A 22,666-nucleotide genomic window follows, 5' to 3' on the forward strand; every position below is an offset into this window, starting at 1 on the left:
ATTCAATCAGTCCATTTAGAAATTATGTATCCCAGTAGCAGACTTCTGAAGGACCAGATTGCTCCATGGGATTGCAGCAAGTGGAGCTTTGCACATCTAAATAACTGGCTCCGTTGTTTTTTTCCTCCTCCTTGGCTACAATTAGAATTCATTACCATCTGAGGGCTATTTACCAGTCTATATAAAATGAGTGAAATGTTGAGCTAACAGATTGGAAATATGTCCATGTAACCCCATTTGCTCTTCCACACATAACAGCAGCCTAGAAAACAGGCCACGAATGTAAAACACATCACATCTATTTAGCTGCAATCCAGGTGGGCCAGCTCTGAGGGTTAAGGTAGACTGGCCAGAAAGCCAGATGGATCTGCACTCTGATTCAATAGGAAGAAGATCTTTTGGAAGCACTAGATTTATTTTTTAAAGTAGATTGAAAGGCTTGCCTTCTGCACAGATCACACTCTGCATGAATCCCAGAGACTGCCTATGACCTCCACACACTGAGTCCAGCAGCCCTTCTGAAACACCCTGTGTTTCTCTGCCTCATCCTCAGCACACACTAGTGCTTTGACAAGCCTAACCTCTGGCCAGTTTCTTTCTTCTGCTAGGTTTGAAAGTTATTTGAGAAGCAAAAATAGAGGGAGTAAGAAATAAAAGAGGGAGGCAATGAAGCAGAATTTAGGAAAAGCAGAACAAGATGGAGGTCTCTAAGCAGGTGTGTGTTATCTTCCTTCTGGGGAGTTTAAGGTGAGATTATACAAACTTGCCTAGACTCCCGAGTATATTCATGGCATGAGCATTTATTACCTCATAAAAGCAAAGAAGTAATCATCCAATATTTTGTCCCAACCTTTAAGCTTCAACTTCCTGATCTGTAGATGGGAATAATGCATATTGCATGGAGAAGCCATGAGGATTCCATAAGATCAAATAGTTATGTGTTTAGCACAGTTCCCAGTACTGTGAAAGCACTCAGTCCCTGAAGATCATAATTATGATTATGAAGAATAGGACTCTTACCTTTAGACTGCGAAATAAACTGCCAAGTTATCTTGATCCATAGGTACAAGATCACTCATCACATCAACCTCCATTTAAGGAAAAATAAAAGGCCATGGACATTGACTCATGGCAGTTACCAAAGGGATCTGGTAATTAAAAACTGCAAATGAGTTAATTATCCTCAAGTACACAGTCACAGCACAGATGTATATCCTCCAGCACCTTTACACACACCATGCCCAGAACACAGGTAGGAGGTGTATGCCCTGGCCGAGGCCATCTAGTGTGATAAAGGCCACCCTGTGGGTGCCTCACTGATGTCCCCTCAGCACTGACTTCCAATGCATGCACCTATGGCTCTTTGCCTGACAGCTTTCTCTTGCGCACTGAGCTGGAAGACGAGGCAGGCAGAAATGCCAGAGTCCCCTGGAGTGGGTGACTACCGATAACTGGTGGAAGCTGGTGGATCACTAGCTCCTCGGGTGGGCTGGCCTGAGACTTTTCTACACTGCGCCCCACAGTCACCACAGGACTGAGCACAGCAGTAACCTGCTCAATGACCCCCACTGGCTTCCTTCCCTTTCTTCTCGCACTTCCCCACTTTCCTACCATTGTTTCCTGGAGCCACTTCCCAAATAGGTTACTTGCTGTCGAATCTTTGTCTTCAGAGTCTCCTTTTGGAAATCACACCCAGTCTACACACCCTGAAAAAGTCCCTTGCTTCAGGCTCCATGAGGAGCTCCCCCAGCTTCTCACCGCAGAGCTCCCACCCCACCCCATTCCATCACGGCACTACAGCAACTGCCATTTCCACTTGAGGATTTCTACTGTAGGGACATCACATACAGCTTCCAAAACAACTTTTACCCTGTGGGAAATGACACCAGATATTTCTTGAGGGGTCACCTTGCACCAGGCACAAGAAGAATCAATTCTCATGTATTATCCCTCACCATCACAAAAAGGAGGTATGATTACTACCACTTAACAGATGTGGAAATCCAAGTTCAGGGAAGGAAGTCACTTGCTCAGTCTAACAGCAAGTGAGAGGGAGAAACCATGCTGGTTTGGAACCAGTGCCCGTGATGGTTAATTCCTGTGCTCCCCATAGAGGCTGCTAAGTGGCAGTTCTAGGGTCTGTGCATTTATGTGGCAAGCACTGGGCAACTAACATGTTTGGACTTCGAAAGTTTTATCACTCTCCTTCTTTCCCATTAGCAATGTACAGTCTGCTCTGCTTTGCCCTAGTCCTCAACCATTTTCAGTATATAGTTCAATAGCATAAATGGTATGGCAGGGACAGATATTTGTCCCCTCACATCATTCTCTACTTCCTTCCTTGAACAATAAGACCCCTTGGTTTTAACTGAAACCTGGCCACCAGGTATAGACTTCCCCTCCCAACCCAACATGCAGCTAGATGTGGCCAAAAAGATGAGGGGAAGCGCTGAGAATGATTTCCAGAGCCTACCTGGTTGTTCTTTAGCTCCACATCTTCCTTCCCCTTCCCTCTAGGGAGAACTTGGATATGAGGGTCGCAGAGGGCCAACACTAACCAGGAGCATGAGGGCAGTACCCCGAGGGGTAGCAGGACAAGTCAAACGAAACCTGGGTGCCTAGACACCCTTGGAGCCAACCTGCCCAGTCCCCTCTGGTCACCCACCTGCATCTATTGTCATGTGAGATAAATAAACATTTATTTAGTTTGAGCCACTGTTATTTGTTCTACTTTGAAGCAGCCAAACCCAAATCCTCACTAATACAGAGAGAGAGAAGAGAATGAAGAACTGAGAAGTCAGCAGGAAAATGGTGTAGGACCATAAAGAGGGAAAGGCGCATGAGGCCCAGAAGGGGATGAGCTGTATGTTATTTGTTTGCTTGTTTTAAAATTTTTCAGAAACACAAAGGAAGAGGAGGAAATCAAAGGCAGAGAAGAAAGGAAAGGCGGTGACATTCTCTTTTATCCTGCCTCTTGGGAGGCTGTGGGTGGCAGGAAAACAGAAGGGGAAAGGAATCCCCAGCTGTTATCAGAGCCCATAAAAAGTTCAAACTGAACCTCTGCTGGGAAGCAGAAGATGTCATTGACTGAAGCAGAGGGGGTTCTTGAGATTAACTAGGTATCCACAGAGGCTTTTGTACATGCAAGGACCTCACTCAGCCCTGGGCCTCCCTCATCCTGAAACAGAACAAACCTCCTCACATTAAGGTGAGGGTACAGGTCAGTCACTACATCTCCACTTTACTCACCAGTATGATAACCATACAATACAAATGTGTGCAAATTACCAGTGATTTTCTAAGAGGACATATGGTTTGAAGTGTTCTTCCCAGAGTCCACTCAACAAGACACTTTTATGTAAAAACCAATACAGCTACTCTAAATTAAGGAACACTTTCCAAATCACATGCTAATTACTCTTCCATGCAATGCTTTACCACAGCTAGAATTTTTGTGAGTGAACATCACTGACTGCCTTTCAGGACTTGGCAAAGTCCCAGTCCCACACAAGTCCCACACACCGCATCGCTGAAGCTGGCTGCCAGACCTCGGCAACTCGGCCGCACTTCGCTGGTGCAGTGGTTGATGGCGCACTTTATGAGCAACACACAGATCAATTAGAGAAGCCAGTTAACTGTGGTCAGTTAAAAACACCAAGTGAGAAATGATAAGTGAGGGAAAAAAGTGCAACAGACTATTTCAATCAGGATATATCAAAGTTAAAAATAAGCAACTCTGGAAGAATATGACTTAGAGTGTGCAATTCATGTCTCCCATGTCCTTAGCTGTAAGGAGTCATTCTTGTCTTTAGCACCCAGCAGCCTGAGAAGCCACTCTACAGAATTTCAAGAAGCCCAGTCTTTGGGAAGTTTTCCTCCCTCAACTATTTCTGAATCTTTCTGGAGATACTTACACATCACACAAATCCATCCTAGCTGTCACCCACCACATTAATCAGCCATCTTGTTCTCAACAGCTCATCCCTTCTGTGGGTCATTATTTGCCAACTCACAACTAGTTTTCTGGGCTATTGTCTTTCTCCCTGAGCATTAACAGCATCAAGAATGGCTGAGATCAGGATGGTATGTCTATCAACAGACAAGTTAGGAGATATTCAAGAGAATAACAATGCAGAAAATCTTAAACAGGCTACTGGACATCACCTACCCAAGGATCCACAGACCAGGCCACTCCTCAGGTGGTGAGAACAGCTTCTGCCTCAGTCCACCCAGACCTGCCAAAACATCATGGGAGAAGGTAAGGAGATGGTACTCTACTCTCACTGGGCTTCAAGTAATCCAGGACCCCTGGCAATTTCCACTAGAACACAGCTCCCTCCCTTGGCCATTGGTTGGCCCTTCTGGTTCAGAGATACAACTCTGGCCTCAAGAAAAGTGACTTCATATCATAAAGCAGAGTCTCTGGACTCCTCAGTGTCTTGGACTTAATTTGGACTTTATTGTTTGTAAGCCAGTTTACAAACGGAAGGAGCCTACTTAAATCTCTAACTAAACAGAAACTGCCAACAGCTTACCAACAGCTTAGAAAGAGCCCTTCTCTCTCTTGCGCCCTGCTTTATTCTGATTGAGGCTTCAGAAATATTGGGGTTCAATATGGCCTGTATTGACCCACTGGAGAGCACTGAGAATTGCAGTGCCCCAGCCCAGTGAAATTCAAAATTAAAACAATCCAAAAAACCGTAACAAAAGTATAAAGAAATCCAACTAAATTCTTACTTCTCTCATGATGATGATTTGGGTGCTTTCTCAAAACAAGTTTTAATTCAAAGAATTTCTCAAGATACTCTCATCTTCTCTGACATTCTTCCTTGCTAGTGACCTCAGCTCACTAAGCTTCCAGGCAAGTCTGGCACTGGGTCCAGCGTCAGAGCCCCCAGTTACATGTGGCGCTGCCCCAGAGCCCTGCTAATGCCATAGCTGCCTCTGCTTAGAAATCCACCAAACTTCCCATAGTAAAAAACAATGTTTCCTCCCCAAACTCTTCCACCTGGAGGACTCCTGATAACAGTGACCTTTTGTAATCAGCAGACAGGGTTGAGCTGCCTGCTAGATCATTTAGAACTGAAGGTAGTCCCTCCCTTGCTTTTCGTTCTTTATTTCCTCCCGGGCTTTAACCTGAAGGTCAAAGAAAACCTCATATGACTCATTTACTCAAGAATGTTTTTGAGCACTATAGTGGGTTGAATAGTGTCCCCTCCAAATTCACGTTCACCCAGAACCTCAGAATAGGATCTCTGCAAATGTAATTAAGATGAGGTCATACTGGAGTAGGGTAGATCCTAAATCCAATGACTGATGTCCTTTTAAGAGGAGAGGACATGCAGAGATGCACACGGGGAAGAAGCCCAGGTGAGAATGGAGGCAGAGATTGAGTGATGCAGCTACCAGCCAAGGAACTATCTTCAAGAACTGCCAGCAACCAGAGAGGCTAGAATAGAGGCATGGAGCAGACTGTGCCTTAGAGCCTCCAGAAGCAACGAGTGCCTGCACACCTTGATTTCTGACTTCTGGCCTCCTGAAACAGGAGAGAGTAAATTTCTGTTGTGTAAAGCCACCCAGTTTGCAGGAACTTGTTATGGCAGACACAGGAAACTAATAGAGCTCCTAACATTTTCTGGTCACAGTACCAAGCTCTAAAAGTATTTCAATGAGCAAGACAAGCAAGGTCCTTATTCTCACATAGCTGCAATTCTAGTGGAAAAAAACAATAAGTAAACACATAAGTAAATAGGGTTACTTGAGAATGTGATCAATTTTTTGAGAAACCAAAATGAGTTATGTGATAGATCATGACCAGGGTGGAAGGTGGAGCACTCTGAGTTGACACTAGCCCCCAGCACTCCCTCCAGGCAAGACTCTCCAGGGAGTGTGCTCCTCTCATCCCAACCACGGAGATCTGGCCTGTCCCCCTCTTCTCCAAGCCCAAGTGCCATGAACTTCCAGGGGGCAGGTCTGCTCTTGCCATAACACTCTGTTCTCATCCACAGAAGTGTTCTTCCTTCACATGCTCCCCTGTCTTGAACATGTATCAAAACTGACAAGAATTGCTTTCCCCCTATCCAGCTTGTACATAACGGATGTCAGTATATTCCCACACCATACTAAGAGAACAGAGCCAATTTTCCCCAGTTACCACTGGAGCTCTGTAAACAGCTGCTAGTTACTGCCGAGCCCTGTGGTTTATGAAGAGAACACCACAAATGACAGGAAGCTACAGGAGGAAAAATGGTCTCAGCTGCGTTCAGCATGTTCACTTTTGAGTACAGACACTTCCATTCATCAATAGGGATGTTTATGAAATCTGGGCTGTCAAGATGATATTCAAGAAAGGAGTGACAGTGACCCAAAGTACTGTAATTGTGAGGCTATCCCTGAGCAGAAGCTCAACAAGGAGAGTGCAAGACACCCGATAGGAACCAGAACCAGCCAGGCTCAGCGAACCAACCGACCGAAGTGTGATTTCAGTGCTGCCCTCCCTTCCCCCAACATGCCCTGGCACCCAGGAATCAGTGCAGAGCCAAGAGCAAATTTATTTAACCAGCAGTTGGCTTCATAAGGGAAGGATTTCCACCCACCAAGTGAGTGATTTCACCAGATGAACAATGCTTCTCTGCCATCTGATTGAAGACTGCAACATGAGTACCGAGAGGAAGAGCAGGTGGAGGACAGCAGATGCCTCTGCTCTCAACAGGGCACTGGAGTCCTGAGCTGAGGGCCCCAAGCACACAGCCAGGATCATGACAAAGGCAGTATTTCCACATGAGGTGCTCAAGTATGAGAGCAGGCATCCTGATATGATGCAGTTCTGGTTCAGTAGGTCTGGGACAGGGGCCTTGAATTTTGCCCCAATAACAAGCTCCCAGTGACGCCAACAGACTCTCCAGGACCTAGAGAAGCAGTTGGGTGTGGGGATGGACAGGGAAGGTGTAAGAAGCCACCACAAGTGCCCAGAAACCCAGGTAACAGCGGCACACGCTGCTTTTCGTAGGATAGCCAAACTGGGCACTGATAAACTCTGCTCCTTAGTAGACATAGTTTATCATCAAAAAAATAATTTACTAAGAATTTAAATGCACATAGCAATTCTATGTGTTGAATTGAGACAGGTTCAAAGATAAATCTAATTCTTTTATAAGATACAACAGTGTATCTCAAATCAGTGTGAATCTGACAATCATCCAGGGAACAGTTAGACACTAATGCTGGGGCCCCAACCCACAGCAACTGAATCAGAATCTCTTGGCCTAGTGGGTATACAAGGGTCAGGAGTAGTGAAGGGAAGAAGTAGAAATCCTTGAAGGAAGGAAAGAAAAAATCCAAAACAAGAGCAACTGAAGAAAAAGATTAAATCCATGTATTTCTTACTTTTAGTCCCATGTCTTTCAAGTTCCACTTCTCTCTTCTGGAAGTAGACTCTCCTTCTCCCCAGTATTTTTCTAATCAAAGTGTGTTCCCTGGAGCTTATTAGGAACAATCCAAACCCAACCCGAACGTACTGAATCAGAATTTGCATTTTAACAAGATCCCAAGGTAATCAGTGTGTGTGGTAAAAATCTGAAAGCAGTTCTGCATTGCTTTGAGCCCGAGCTTTCCTGCACAGATGCGTGCTAAGTACAAAAACAATCATTAAGCTGCCCAAGCAATTTCGAGCTGGGGTCAGCTGCTCCTCATATCCCTGCCAGGTGACTGTAAGACAGGGTGCCTGTGAACATGTAATTGATTTATATCATCTGGCTGTAGTTCAGGGAAAGCCAAGTTATCTTTCTCTGTATTGATACAATTACCCATATGAGGAGAAGCAGGTTCTTTCTTCAGATCAAGTAACGTTATTTATCAGCCTGTACTAGCTCTGCTTTTGATTTACAAATTGCTTCTAGCAATTTATTCTAGGAGATTATTGACTAACCCCACTTGGCTCTTGTTATTCATTCTCTTCCCATCAGCAACGATTATTTAGCTTTTGGGATGATGAAAGTACAGATGTAGTTATACATATCTGCATTTTCTGTACATTTTCCTATTTTTCTTGCCTGCCTCTATATGCAGAACATTAGTTAAGGACCTATTACTTTAACTCCTTACAATACCCAGCAAAGCAGCACTTACTAAAAAATGTAAGTGATGCCACTGGATAATGCCAGGAAGGGGTTCAGTTCTCCATTCATGAGCTAGAAACAAAATAGTTTTAAAGCCACAATGGAGCACTCTCAGTTTGACAAAGAGCACTGCCTGCCTCTGTGCACCAACTCTGTGCTGTAAGTCAATCACAGAAAGCAGATGCTGTCACCAGCTTATAATCTATTTCCCAAGAGGTCATTTCGAATTCATTTACTGGAGCTATAAGTGTATTATCCCCAAAACAATACCTTCAGTTCCTCTGTAGCAAAACTGGACTCCAGAGTGGGAAGCCATACTCTTATACTACTACCAAACAGCCACAGTGATGTTAAATTAAATCCAAACTGGGTTTTTATTCAACTTGAGGCTGGTGCTTAAGAAAGAGTTTAAATCACAAAACTGTTAGGAGGTAGTAATAAATGATATTACATATTCTGACTTTTGTATACTTCTAAGAGCTTTAAAGATGGGTAGCATTAATTCTTCAGGGCCACTTTTTCTTTTAACTAATACTCCTGATTTTCCTTTTTCTTGCAAAATATGTAGGTGTGCTTTACATTTAACACTTATTTTCTACTAGTATCACCATTCTATGGCTCACAAATGTCTTCTTAGATGAACTAAGAAGAGGGAGGAAAAAAGAATGAAGAAATTAAGATAGGAAAAACATGAAAGTAATCATAGTCCTGTGAGTCAAGTACAGTAGAAGGAATTTAAAGGTTGGGTGTACATATGAGTGAAAAACTGCTTAAAGTAGATATAAAATAATCACATTTTAGACCTGGAAGAGACTATCATCACAATTACCACAACTTCCCTTAGGGAAGTATTTTTCAAATAGGGGTAGAGGAGGTGACTTTGCTCCCTAGGGGACAATGGGCAATGTCTGAAGACACTTTTGGTTTCCACAGCAGGTGGAGGAGTACTCTGACATCTGATGGATAGGGGCCAGATATTGTGCTGAACACCCTACAGTACACAGGGCAGCCCCCCCCCCCAACAGACTCAGACAGCCCAAACAGTCTTTATGCACAGAATGAGAAATTGCCTTAGACGTAGAGTAAGAGGTGAGATGGTCACAGGCTGACTGTATAGAAAAAATCATTCCTCAGGTTGTTCTACAGCAAGATAATAAAGTAGAGAAATGGAATGGCTAACCCAGCAACCCATGGTTTAATGTAATTGAAAAGACAATATCATATTAAGAATAAAACAAAGAAAAAGACCAATTAGGAGAGTTCTGCATAGGGAAAATGATGGTGCAGAGAACAGGCCAAGGAAAGTAGTTCCAGATTGAGCACCTCCGATACTGTGGACATGATAGCTTAAAAGAGTTGCATCGGGCTGGTCAAAAGCTTCCTTCAGGTAGAAACTGGCATCTGGGTTGAGCTTCAGGGTTGAGCTTCAAGGTTGGCAGAAGTGGAGATGGGGCCAACCTCTGTACAATTATTCATTAACATGAACATGAGATGTCTGTAAGGAAGATCCCTATAACTTGCAGGACATCAGTATACAAAATGGTCTCTGACCTCCAGAAACTAACAGTCCCATTAATACAAACTTCACATATATATACTGATGACTCCCTATAGGGAAAATGGAAGTTACCATGGCCAGGATCCTCACCTGGCTCTAATTTATTTGCCCACTACACACATGCAATGCTCACAGGCACAGTTTTGCATATGTGTTGGCAGTGAGCTTTTATTGACTGTGTTTCTATAAAAAGACATCTGCCCAGTGCCCAGCAGTGGAGAGGATGGAGGCAAAAGCTGAGACAGACTTGCTGCAAGAAGACTTGCAGAGACGGACATGATTCTAGCACTTGACCTGCCATCATGAGAATAAAGCTTGGTATAAACTCTTTACCCCCAACTTTCCATTGTCATTGTTTGGTCTCACCAAATCCAGAGTGAACTTGCCCAGAGCTGAGAACCACATGCAGCCTGGAGCTATACTCCCAAATTGTTTTCTTTAGCCAACCTCCCTGCCCCAAACTTCTAAATCAGATAGCAAACATCAATATACTTTCTCAACCAGAATCTAATAGGCATCTAAAATTAGCATGTTTAAAAATAAACTCTTATTAACCCTGCAAATGTATATCTCCTACAATTCTCCCCATCTCAGTTGCTCAAATAAAAACACTGAAATTGAGATAAGAGGCAGAGCCAACATGGCGGCGTGAGTAGGACAGTAGGAATCTCCTCCCAAAAAACATATATATTTTTGAAAATAAAACAAATACAACTAATCCTAAAAGAGAGACCAGAAGACACAGGACGACAGCCAGACTACATCCACACGTGCGAGAGCCAAACGCCTGGTGAAAGGGGTAAGATACAACCCCCGGCCCGGCGGGACACGAGCACACCTCCCGCCAGCTCCCGGCGGGAGAAGAATAGGCAGAGCGGGAGGGAGACGGAGCCCAGGACTGCTAAACACCCAGCCCCAGCCACCCGCACCAGAGCACAGACACAGTGCATGCGTGGAGGGCTGGAAACTAGGGAAACAGGGCAGCAAGACCTCTGAGCGGCTGCCGAAGCTGATGCCCCTGGGACAAAGAAAAGCGAGTGCTTTTTGAAAGTCTTAAAGGGACAGGGACTTAACAGCTAGACAGAAACAACACAGATCACAGCCCAGTGGCTGGAAATTACAGGGAAAACCAGGTGTACTAACCCCCTGGGCAACAGTTCTGAGACCCCTCACGGAGGTAAACAGCCAAACATCCCCCCATCCATTACCCCTCCGGGCGCTGCGAAAGCAGAGAAACAGCTTAAGGCAAACCACGCCTCCATATCGGCCGGGCAAGACACAAAGACCCAGCCTATATGCAATTACCCAACAAAAGCCAGTAGGGGTCACAGTTGTCCCAGTAAAGAAAGGCCAGAAGCAAGTGAAAAGTTTGGCCCTCCCACCTGACAGTCAATAGCACCTGTCAACATGAAAAGGCAAAAAAATATGATCCAGACAAGACTAACCCAGACAGCTTCGGCATCTGCTACATCTTCCCCTGAGAAGGAACCTGGGGAGATAGATTTAACAAGTCTTCCTGAAAAAGAATTCAAAACAAAAGTCATAACCATGCTGATGGACTTGCAGACAAATATGCAAGACCTAAGGAAGGAGAATACAGAAATAAAACAAGCTCTGGAAGGACTTCAAAACAGAATGGACGAGATGCAAGAGACCATTAATGGACTAGAAAACAGAGAACAGGAACGCAGACAAGCTGATGCAGAGAGAGATAAAAGGATCTCCAGGAATGAAAGAATTTTAAGAGAGCTGAGTGACCAATTGAAATGGAATAATATCCGCATTATAGGGGTACCAGAAGAAGAAGAGAGAGAAAAAGGGATAGAAAGTGTCTTTGAAGAAATAATTGACGAAAACTTCCCCAAACTAGGGGAAGAAATGGCCTCTCAGACAACAGAGGTACACAGAACTCCCATGACAAGGGATCCAAGGAGGGCAACATCAAGACACAGAATAATTAAAATGGTAAAGATCAAAGACAAGGACAAAGTATTAAAGGCAGCCAGAGAGAAAAAAAAGGTTACCTACAAAGGAAAACCTATCAGGCTATCATCAGACTTCTCAACAGAAACAGAAAACCTACAGGCCAGAAGAGAATGGCATGATATAATTAATGCAATGAAACAGAAGGGCCTCAAACCAAGACTACTGTATCCAGCACGAATATCATTTAAATACGAAGGAGGGATTAAACAATTCCCAGACAAGCAAAAGTTCAGGGAATTTGCCTCCCACAAACCACCTCTACAGGGCATCCTACAGGGACTGCTCTAGAACGTAGCACTCCTAAAAAGAGCACAGAACAAAACACCCAACATATGAAGAAGGGAGGAGGAGGAATAAGAAGGGAGAGAAATAAAGAATCATCAGACCGCGTTTATAATAGCTCAACAAGAGATTTAACGTAGACAGTAAGATAGTAAAGAAGCTAAACCTGAACCTTTGGTAACCACAAACTTAAAGCCTGCAATGGCAATAAGTTCATACCTTTCAATAATCACCCTAAATGTAAATGGACTGAATGCACCAATCAAAAGACACAGAGTAATAGAATGGATAAAAAAGCAAGATCCATCCATATACTGCTTACAAGAGACTCACCTCAAACCCAAAGACATGCATAGACTTAAAGTCAAGGGATGGAAAAAGATATTTCATGCAAACAACAGAGAGAAGAAAGCAGGTGTTGCAACTCTGGTATCAGACAAAACAGACTTCAAAATAAAGAAAGTAACAAAAGACAATGAAGGACATTACATAACGATAAAGGGCTCAGTCCAACAAGAGGATATAACCATTATAAACATATATGCACCCAATACAGGAGCACCAACATACCTGAAACAAATACTAACAGAACTAAAGGAGGAAATAGAATGCAATGCATTCATTCTAGGAGACTTTAACACACCACTCACTCCAAAGGACAGATCCACCAAACAGAAAATAAGCAAGGACACAGAGGCACTGAACAACACACTAGAACAGATGGACCTAATAGACATCTACAGAACTCTACACCCAAAAGCAACAGGATACACATTCTTCTCAAGTACACATGGAACAGTCTCCAGAATAGACCACATACTAGGCCACAAAAAGAGCCTCAGTAAATTCCAAAAGATTGAAATCCTACCAACCAACTTTTCAGACCACAAAGGCATAAAACTAGAAATAAACTGTACAAAGAAAGCAAAAAGGCTCACAAACACATGGAGGCTTAACAACACACTCCTAAATAATCAATGGATCAATGACCAAATCAAAATGGAGATACAGCAATATATGGAAACAAACGACAACAACAACACTAAGCCCCAACTTCTGTGGGACACAGCAAAAGCAGTCTTAAGAGGAAAGTATATAGCAATCCAAGCATATTTAAAAAAGGAAGAACAATCCCAAATGAATGGTCTAATGTCACAATTATCGAAATGGGAAAAGAAGAACAAATGAGGGCTAAGGTCAGCAGAAGGAGTGACATAACAAAGATCAGAGGAGAAATAAATAAAATTGAGAAAAATAAAACAATAGCAAAAATCAATGAAACCAAGAGCTGTTTCTTCGAGAAAATAAACAAAATAGATAAGCCTCTAGCCAGACGTATTAAGAGGAAAAGAGAGTCAACACAAATCAACAGTATCAGAAACGAGAAAGGAAAAATCATGACGGATCTCGCAGAAATACAAAGAATTATTAGAGAATACTATGAAAACCTATGTGCTAACAAGCTAGGAAACCTAGGAGAAATGGACAACTTCCTAGAAAAATACAACCTTACAAGACTGACCCAGAAAGAAACAGAAAATCTAAACAGACCAATTACCAGCAATGAAATTGAAGTGGTAATCAAAAAACTACCAAAGAACAAAACCCCCAGGCCAGATGGATTTACCTCAGAATTTTATCAGACATACAGGGAAGACATAATACGCATTCTCCTTAAAGTTTTCCAAAAAATAGAAGAGGAGGGGATACTCCCAAACTCATCCTATGAAGCTAACATCACCCTAATACCAAAACCAGGCAAAGACCCCACGAAAAAAGAAAACTACAGACCAATATCCCTGATGAACGTAGATGCAAAAATACTCAACAAAATATTAGCAAACCGAATTCAAAAACACATCAAAAGGATCATACACCATGACCAAGTGGGATTCATCCCAGGGATGCAAGGATGGTACAACATTCGAAAGTCCATCAACATCATCCACCACATCAACAAAAAGAAAGACAAAAACCACATGATCATCTCCTTAGATGCTGAAAAAGCATTTGACAAAGTTCAACATCCATTCATGATAAAAACGCTCAGCAAAATAGGAATAGAGGGCAAGTACCTCAACATAATAAAGGCCATCTATGATAAACCCACAGCCAACATTATATTGAACAGCGAGAAGCTGAAAGCATTTCCTCTGAGATCAGGAACTAGACAGGGATGCCCACTCTCTCCACTGTTATTTAACATAGTACTTGAGGTCCTAGCCACGGCAATCAGACAAAACAAAGAAATACAAGGAATCCAGATTGGTAAAGAAGAAGTTAAACTGTCACTATTTGCAGATGACATGATACTGTACATAAAAAACCCTAAAGACTCCACCCCAAAACTACTAGAACTGATATCGGAATACAACAAAGGTGCAGGATACAAAATCAACACACAGAAATCTGTGGCTTTCCTATACACTAACAATGAACCAACAGAAAGAGAAATCAGGAAAACAACTCCATTCACAATTGCATCAAAAAAATAAAACACCTAGGAATAAACCTAACCAAAGAAGTGAAAGACTTATACTCTGAAAACTACAAGTCACTCTCAAGAGAAATTAAAGGGGACACTAACAGATGGAAATTCATCCCATGCTTGTGGCTAGGAAGAATTAATATCGTCAAAATGGCCATTCTGCCCAAAGCAATATACAGATTTGATGCAATCCCTATGAAACTACCAGCAACATTCTTCAATGAACTGGAACAAGTAATTCAAAAATTCATATGGAAACGCCAAAGACCCCGAAAAGCCAAAGCGATCCTGAGAAAGAAGAAAAAAGTAGGGGGGATCTCACTCCCCAACTTCAAGCTCTATTATAAAGCCATAGTAATCAAGACAATTTGGTACTGGCACAAGAGCAGAGCCACAGACCAATGGAACAGACTAGAGAATCCAGACGTTAACCCAGACATACATGGTCAATTAATATTTGATAAAGGAGCCATGGACATACAATCGCAAAATGACAGTCTCTTCAACAGATGGTGCTGGCAAAACTGGACAGCTACATGTAGGAGAATGAAACTGGACCATTGCCTAACCCCATATAAAAAAGTAAACTCAAAATGGATCAAAAACCTGAATGCAAGTCATGAAACCATTAAACTCTTGGTAGAAAACATAGGCAAAAACCTCTTAGACATAAACATGAGTGACCTCTCCTTGAACATATCTCCCCAGGCAAGGAAAACAACAGCAAAAATGAATAAGTGGGACTATATTAAGCTGAAAAGCTTCTGTACAGCAAAAGACACCATCAATAGAACAAAAAGGAACCCTACAGTATGGGAGAATATATTTGAAAATGACACATTCGATAAAGGCTTGACATCCAGAATATATAAAGAGCTCACACACCTCAACAAACAAAAAACAAATAACCCAATTAAAAAATGGGCAGAGGAACTGAACAGACAGTTCTACAAATAAGAAATACAGATGACCAACAGATACATGAAAAGATGCTCCACATCGCTAATTATCAGAGAAATGCAAATTAAAACTACAATGAGGTATCACCTCACACCAGGAAGGATGGCTGCCATCCAAAAGACAAACAACAACAAATGTTGGTGAGGCTGTGGAGAAAGGGGAACCCTCCTACACTGCTGGTGGGAATGTAAATTAGTTCAACCACTGTGGAAAGCAGTATGGAGGCACATCAAAATGCTCAAAACAGACTTACCATTTGACCCAGGAATTGCACTCCTAGGAATTTACCCTAAGAATGCAGCAATCAAGTTTGAGAAAGACCAATGCACCCCTATATTTATCGCAGCACTATTTACAATAGCCAAGAATTGGAAGCAACCTAAATGTCCATCGATAGATGAATGGATAAAGAAGATGTGGTACATATACACAATGGAATACTACTCAGCCATAAGAAAAGGGCAAATCCTACCATTTGCAGCAACATGGATGGAGCTGGAGGGTATTATGCTCAGTGAAACAAGCCAAGCGGAGAAAGAGAAATACCAAATGATTTCACTCATCTGTGGAGTATAAGTACAAAGGAAAAACTGAAGAAACAAAACAGCAGCAGAATCACAGAACTCAAGAATGGACTAACAGGTACCAAAGGGAAAGGGACTGGGGAGGATGGGTGGGTAGGGAGGGATAAGGGGGGGAATAAGAAGGGGGGTATTAAGATTACCATGCATGGGGGGGTGGGAGAAAGTGGAGGGCCGTATAACACAGAGAAGACAAGTAGTGATTCTACAACATTTTGCTATGCTGATGGACAGTGACCGTAAAGGGGTTTATAGGGGGGACCTGGTATAGGGGAGAGCCTAGTAAACATAATATTCGTCATGCAAGTGTAGATTAATGATACCAAAAAAAAAAAAAAAAAAAAAGGGCAGTTCCTGTGTGGTAACCTCCAATGAGTTCTACACAAGGGTATAAAGGGCATATAAAAGTGTAGGCAAAGGGTCTGTTTGTGTTTATACAGAGGATCAAAGCCTAATTTGGCTACCTCGAAAATGAACTAAGATATGATATGAAAAAGAACTTCCAACATCAGCACTCTCTGGAAGACTCATGCCAGAAGATGATCATCAAAAAACCCCAACAAAGATTCACGCACTGCTACAGGTGTAGATGCACTCATCCCACCAGTTCCTGGACTTCCCATGGGAATGAAGAAGGAGATATCTAAGCTGGCCTGTGCATACAGTAAAACAACAAATTTGACTGGATCTATACTGTTGGAACTCAACCAAGAATTAGGAGAAGTGCAAATGGTAGCACTCCAAAATCTTACAACTACTGACTATTTACTGTTAAAAGAACATATGGGATGTGAACAGTCCCCAGGAATGGGTTGTTTTAATTTGTCTGATTTCTCTCAGACTGTTCAAGTTCAGTTGGACAATATCCACCATATCATAGATAAGTTTTCACAAATGCCTAAGGTGCCTAACTGGTTTTCTTGGTTTCACTGGAGATGGCTAGTAATTACAGGTATGCTTTGGTTATGTAACTATACTCCTATTATGTTAATGTGTGTGCGCAATTTAATTAGTAGTTTAAAACCTATACATGCTGATGTTACTCCACAAGAAGATATGTCAAAGAAATAATCAATCTTCTCATGTTTTCTTCCACCTGCTACTTCTATAGCTTTTCTTCTTCCTTCCTAATTACAACCCCTAAATAGAATTCGTGCCTCATATCGAATTTACCGAGTATCATAATTCTTCCAAGTGGTAAAGATCCCTCAAGACAAATGCTGGGCATAGAAGGCACAGGACATAAATATGCAAAGTAAAAAGCTAACCTTTTCAAACAATAAGGCTTCCCTCTCACTTACCAACTTCACATTTCCCTGTATGGCCCCGGAAGATGACTGGTTAGCCAGAGACGGGTAAGATTCCTCAAGGGAGGAACAACCTAAGACAGGCACAGTCGCAGGGGGGCCATCAGGTGAGAAATTGGGGATCAACAGAGGTGAGGCTTAGAACCTCACCCCCCCTGTTCTGAGAGAAATCTTCTGCATACGTGGATGTTTTATTGCCCTTGTCTAGCTCAGATTAACACATAGTCTACAGGCACACATCTGATCATCTACATTTGCTCTCTTACAACACTAAACTATGTTTTCTACCTTTATCTTGTATCTACCTACCACTTCAGCATTTTATTAAAAATAATAATAATAAAGAGAGAAATGTGGTATCCACATATGAATCAAGTTTAAAAATCAAATGAGTATTCATATTTGAACTGACTGTTTATAGTTCATAATGCATGAGCAAAACCGAAAGTTTCTGTGATGGCTGCCCCTGTACTGTTCACCATGTAACTTATTCACTATGTAAGAATTTGTTCTCCATGTAAGAACCTGTTCGTTATGCTTCAGAAGATTGGAGACTGATGAAAATTAGGCTTTGGGTGGATTAATGATTGTGCATTGAGCATTGACTCCCCTATACAGAATTTTATTGTTATTAACAACCATTTGGTCAATAAATATGAGAGATGCCCTCACAAAAAAAAAAAAAGGTACACACTTCCAATTGTAAAATAAATAAGTAACCGGGATGTAATGTATAGCATAAGGAACATAGTCGAAATATTGTAACAACTGGGTATGGTGATAGCTGGTACCTAGAATTATCATGTATATAAATGTTGAATCACTGTTTTGTACACCTGAAACTAATGTAATACTGTGTGTCAACTACCCTTCAATAAAAAATAATTATCTAAAGAAAAAAAAAACACTGAAATCATTCTTTATTCTCTTTTTTCTGACACTAACCATCCAATCAGTCAATAAATTCTCTCAATGTTATCTTTACAATACATCCAGGTTGGAAGCATTCTCTTAAGTGAAAGAAGCCAGTCACAAAAATCTACATGTTTTAGGATTCCATTTATGTGAAATGTTCAGAATAGACTAGTCTATAGAGACAGAATATAGATTACTATGTCACAGAACACAAATTGCTAGGGCTGAGATGAATAGGGAGGTTGAGGGGTGATGGTTAAGGGGTACTGGGTTTCTTTTGGGGTGATGTTCTAAAATTGATTGTGGTGATAGATGCACAAATCTGTGAATATACTAAAAGCCATTGAGTTGTACACTTTAAATGGGTGAACTGGAGGATGTACTCAACATGCCTGTTATAAAAATATATCCACATACACAAACACATACATATTCATGCATCTCTATCCACCTCTTCCCACCACCAGCACCATGACCGCACTGGGCCAAGCCATCATCCCCAACCTGCATTACTGCAGCAGCCACTTGTTTCTCTTCCTGCTCTGCTTGGACCCTTCTCCTTGAGTACCACACTGACCCTTTGAAAACAAAGTCAGTTCACATCATTCCTCTTCTCAAACCCTTCTGATGGTTCCCATCTCACTGGAGTGAAAGCCAAAGTGGTCTCTCAGGGCCCACACACACTGGTCCCCACATGGCACCCCAGCCTCACCTTCTCTAACTTCCCATGACTCACTGTTAGCACCACCAGCTTCCTCCCTGCTTCTCAAACATGCCAGACCTGCTCCCTCAAGGAATCTGAACTGTTTCCTATGTCTTTTCTCTCAGGTCCAAGTGCCTTGCTCCTTTACCTGCATCCATCTTTGCTGGAATATCACATTTGCTGTAAGTCCTACCTGGTCATTCTCTTTAAACTCCAGACCCCTACCCCATTCTCCAGCATTTGCTGGCAGTGTTCTCTGTTTTATTTTTCTCTGTGACTCTTAACACCATCTGCCAGAGCATGTATTTTACTTATTTCCTTTTACTGTGTGGGTTCTCTAAAATGGAAGTTTCATGAGAGCAATAATTTCTATCTGTGTCCCTCAGCACCTAGAACACAGACTAATATAGTAGATGCTTAATATAATTTTGTTGAATGAATGAATGAATGAAACAAAGAATAGTGCAGGATAGACTATAACTAAATCTTAAACTGTATAAAATTGAAAATAGATACAAGTGTTACAATGAAATCATTTCATGTCTCTGTTTTAAACCTTGATACTTTAACCCTTATACATATCTTTTTTAATTAAACAGGAAGCAATCATGAGAAAAAGGAGCACTAAGGCCCCATGCATGGTGCATGGCTAGAAGAGAAAAGTGACCATGAAGAAAGAACCAGTCAGTCTCTTTGATCAGGACATGACTGCTTGGTTTTGGTACTTCCTAGGGTTACTAAAATCCTAGAGTTGCTCATCTTTCCCCCCAAAAGTTTTTACATCAGATAAGTGATTTTCAGATGAAGAAAAATTCTAATAAACCTAGGAGAAAATCATGACTTGATTAAGGAATCAATAATGATTACTGAATAACCATCTATTTATATCTAAAGCATTTCTCTCAGCTTTGTTCTAATACATATCTTATTGAAATAGATTTTAAAATAGAATAGTTATACTTAGCCACATTCAGTATGAAACCACGCTAAGTTCTCAATTAATTGTGCCTTGGTAGAACCTAGAGTTTGGGACAGCACAGACCCCTAGGCCAGGAGCCACTATTTACCTAGTGACCTCACATCAGAACTACATTCAAAGTACCCAGAGGGATAAAGCAGGGACCTATGGAAACCCAAAGTTACAAACGAGTAATAATATCACATTTCTAAAGAAGGGATTTATAGAATTAAGAAAAACTACACAGAAAAAGTTGAATTTCAGATAATGGAAAGTTAGATAGGTGGAGACAGCTGAAAATGGGACTTCAGTGGAAAAAGGGGATGCTAGATAAACAAAAGCAAAGACAAGCCCTCTATGACAGCAGAGAAGTCCCTCAACTCACGACTCTCAAGAATTTAAAGGAAACTGTGACAGCCAATGAAGTCCCCAGAGACACAATGAGAGCTGTTGTCTGGAGGGCATGGCATTCCAAAGTGCTGCAGTTGGGGGTTGCAGATCATGGCCAAAAGCCCCAACATTTTCTCCATTCACCTTTAGCATAAACAGGCCTGCCTCAAATATTTTTAGAGCCTAGGGAAAGAGTATAAATGAAGGCCCACATAACATACATCTGAATTATAAATTGGGCAAGCAAACTATTAAATAAAATATGCTCAATTCTTTTACCATAACAGATAAACCTTTTCAACAACCTGGATGGCCAGATTCCAAATTTGAATTGTCAACTGGAATCCTTAGCATTTAAACTGGAACATGACATCAGAAGATGTTATACGGGGAAAACCAATCCAACTTCTGCCTTGTGGACTGTACCCTTGTCTTCCCAAACCCAGCCCTATCTTGCACCTCTATCCACACACACATGGACACCTAGGTTGCATATTCAGACTCTGTCCACAGCAGCCATTTCACCAACCCTCAAGACTAGAAGCTTGCACATCAGCAACCCAGTCTGCCTTCTGGAGAAACGGGACCATGGAGGTCCTGGAAGTGGGCTCAGGGCCTTTTGAGCAGAGAATTCCAGTGTCCTGGATACCAGGGGTATGATCTTGAAGGAGTGGTACAGGCTGTAGGTGGGTATATGGGGAAAACATGCTTGGACAAAGGGAAGAGAGGATTTAAAGGGTGTGGTCCCTTTGTCTGGGAGTTCCACAAATGACTACTCCAGAAATTTTCTCATGTCTCCTAATGCTCCCAAGAAAACAGGTGGAAAAATTCAAGTTTATACTTCTCCCAAACAAACAGCACTAGACCTCTTACTGACTCAGAAGATTTCCATTACACTGACATCTCAAAATATCATTCAGGAAAGAGGGGACAAATCTTTCTTACACAAGAACTCCAACAGCTTTAAGAAGAGATACTCCCTTCAGAAAGTAAACCTTAAACCCCTCCCCCCTTGAGCATGGCTGGACTCAGTGATTTGCTTCCAAAGACTATAGTAAAAGTGCTAACTTTACCATGGAGAAACCTGATAAAACACTACTTTAACCAAATAAGAAAGGTTAGCCTCATCAGTGAAAAGTCAGGTTGATATCATGTACCCCCAAGAAAATGTCATATTGATAAGGAAAGACCTTTTCTGTGGTTTTCTTTCCCCAAAGCTGTAGCCCCACCCTAAGCATAATAAAAACATCAGATACGTCCAAAATGAGCAGCATCCACAAAATACCTGGCCAGAGCTCCTTAAGACTGTCAAGGTGCTAAAAACCAAAAAGAGACTGAGAAACTGTCACAGAACAGATATTAAAGAGACATGAAAACTAAATGCAGTGTAATACCCTGGATTGGATCCGGGCACAGGAAAAAGCCATTCATGTGGAAACTTGTGAAATACAAATACAATCTGGAGTTTACTTAATAGTACTATGACAATGTTGGTTTGTTAGTTTTTGATAAATGCACTTTGGTAATGTAAGATGTTAGCAATGGGAAAGTCTGGATGAAGAGTGCATAGGAAATTCTCTGCATTGTCTTGGCAACTTTTCTATATATCTAACATTATTCCAAAATAAGAAGTTATTTTTTTTTAAATGATCATCCACAATATCAAAGAACCACAGTATATCCATCATTCTGTTTCCCTGTAGCCCACATTCACTTGAAGAAACAAGGGGATGGCAAGTCCCAGTTCTGGAATGCTGATCTGGAGCCCTTTTTCATGAGATCTCAAAGATGCCAATTCTCATGGTTAAAATCAGTCTGATCCCAGAGAGGCATTTAAGTGACAGCTCCTCAGAACATCAAGAGGTGTCTGAGAGCATTCCAAAGAAAACGATAAGGTTTACAAGAAGAAGAGAAAGGGAAATTAATTGTGACATATTTGCAATTGGGAACAGCATAAAATAGGAAACAAATGACATATATAAAACTCTAGAAATAAACTTGAAGAAGAAATCTAAAACCAACCAAAGAGACTGTGAAGCTCTGGAATAGCACTGTGCTTTGCCTTCCGCCTGTCCACTCCTCATCCAACCTCTCTAGGAAATCATCCCTGCAGGCTGACAATCAGTTCAGCTACAATCAACAGAAATCCCAGCTCATAAAGGCTTAGAAAATAGAGGAAATTTCTTTAAAATCAATTACTAGAAAATTTAGAAAGAGGGCAGATTTCAAACTAGCCTCTAGCTTGGGTTCAAACAACGGGGCTAGGACCTATTTGGCCTCTCATTTCCTTTTTCTCCATTCTCAGTATTGTCTTCATTCTTAGAATGGCCTTTCCTAATGCAGCTCCCAGAGATAAATGCCTCCTAATTGTATCCAAAGAGAAACAAGGTAGCAATCGAGATGACATGGTATCGGGGCAAT

The 22,666-nt window shown here is 41.7% G+C and overlaps 1 long non-coding RNA gene across 1 annotated transcript in view; it reads right to left on the reverse strand.

The window, feature by feature from the left end:
* Window positions 1-2,940: 2,940 nt before the first annotated feature.
* The window catches only part of LOC130681449 (uncharacterized), a 121,545-nt gene continuing 101,819 nt past the window's right edge, over window positions 2,941-22,666 (reverse strand). The window contains exon 3 of the long non-coding RNA XR_008994609.1: window positions 2,941-4,235. This is a non-coding gene — a long non-coding RNA (uncharacterized LOC130681449). The remainder of the gene's footprint in view (window positions 4,236-22,666) is intronic.

Source organism: Manis pentadactyla, chromosome 2 (genome assembly GCF_030020395.1).
Source record: "Manis pentadactyla isolate mManPen7 chromosome 2, mManPen7.hap1, whole genome shotgun sequence".
NCBI lineage: Eukaryota > Metazoa > Chordata > Mammalia > Pholidota > Manidae > Manis > Manis pentadactyla.